Consider the following 1,525-nt stretch of genomic DNA (forward strand, 5'->3'; position numbering starts at 1 on the left):
ATTTTTATAAAAGTTATTTTATGGGCAGAAAATACAGGACAAAGTAATAAATGCCAAACTGTCCCTTTTCTCTCTGAAGCCAAATATTTCATCATAAACTTGATTCTTAATGTTGGAATTTATCCCTTCAGGGCTACTATTACTTTTCAAAACTTCTTGAAATACTATATCTAAAAATTGAGGGGCCGGGGAGATGGCTCAGTGGAATAAGCGCTTCCCTGGCAAGCTCAGGGCCTGAGTTCAATCCCCGGTTCCACCAAAAAAAAAAAAAAAAAAAAAAAAGAAATAAAAATTGATTGGTAATTTAAAATTTCCTTTTTTTCTTCCAATTTCTTCTCTTTCTCTATCTGTTGACTCAAAAATTCACAGAATGAGCATGCTTCTTGCAAAATGGCTTGTCTTTCTTGGAGAAAAAGGTCTGTCCTTCCAAACTTTCACAACATACTGAGCACACAAAGCAAGTGTCGTGCCAGGTATAGCCGAGAGCTTCCAGAAACGTGTCACCAGCTTCTATGGGGAATTCACACCCACGACAGATAGTGCCAAAAAGAGCATAATAATCGGTCTCACAGTAGGGTTCACCATCCTCTAAGTGGAAAACATTATTACGAATGGGTTTTCCACAGGCCACAGACACAAAACAAGAAACATGCCAAGTTTGTTTCAAAGCATTGATGACTTCTCCAAGGATCTTCCTTTGGCATCGACCACATTCAGGGGCCAAGAATTTCTCATAGCACAGCTCACAATACAGCGCCCCCTTCTCCTCTACAAATCCAATGTAGGCCATTGTATTTTTGCAATGAACACAATTAAATTCTTCTGGGTGCCATGATTTCCCTAGTGCCACTAGAAATGGTCCCCTGATGACCTGGTTACAGTGGGCACACATGGGAGTTCGTTTCCCCGCTGGGATGTGCTCTGCTCTTTGCACTAAAGTATCTTGTTCACCTGGCTGAGGCTGCCCCACAGCTGAGCTAACTGGGGCCCCCGCTCCTGAGAAAGTTGCACTGTTTGATATTTTTCCAGTAGAAGGTGCTGCTTGGCTGGGCCGCTGCCAGCTCGGAGACTTGATTGTACTGGTGGAGCCTGTTGGTTTGAAGGCTGCAGCTGCCGTGAGGCTGGCTCCCCCAGGTCTGCTGGCACCGGTGCTTTCCACGCTCTCTAGCCCACTCCGAGGCAACGCTGCAGATGAAGCCAACTGTTGAGAAGGCTCCTGAATACTATTTGCCTTCTTTGTATTATCAGATTCAGATTCTTGCAGATGTTCAGTCGCAGTGATCTGGGCAAGGATGTGGAAAGAGCGAGACTGAGTTGTTCCAGTCCTCGGATGCCAGTCTTCGGTATCCTCCATCAGCCTCTTCTTGCTGGCATCACTGTGAGTGGGTATGTGATAAAACTCCGTATTGCGCTCCACAATGTGTTTTCTTGGTGGACCATTTTGCTGTTTACTGTCACCCTGGGATCCTCTTCTCTGGCCCTCTGCTAGCTCCTGAGCAGTCTCGGAACACACACTGGTGACTGT

At 45.4% G+C, this 1,525-nt stretch overlaps 1 pseudogene across 1 annotated transcript; it reads right to left on the reverse strand.

Annotated features, from left to right (window-relative positions):
- Positions 1–7: 7 nt before the first annotated feature.
- Positions 8–1,519, reverse strand: LOC101586228 (annotated as a pseudogene). Its single transcript, XR_002821319.1, has 2 exons — positions 292–1,519; positions 8–176 (listed from the first exon to the last, which is right to left on the reverse strand). The product of XR_002821319.1 is annotated as a PDZ and LIM domain protein 5 pseudogene (transcript).
- Between the last annotated feature and the right edge of the window lie 6 nt (positions 1,520–1,525).

This window comes from Octodon degus, unplaced genomic scaffold, assembly GCF_000260255.1.
Source record: "Octodon degus isolate 3935 unplaced genomic scaffold, OctDeg1.0 scaffold00047, whole genome shotgun sequence".
In the NCBI taxonomy this organism is placed as follows: domain Eukaryota; kingdom Metazoa; phylum Chordata; class Mammalia; order Rodentia; family Octodontidae; genus Octodon; species Octodon degus.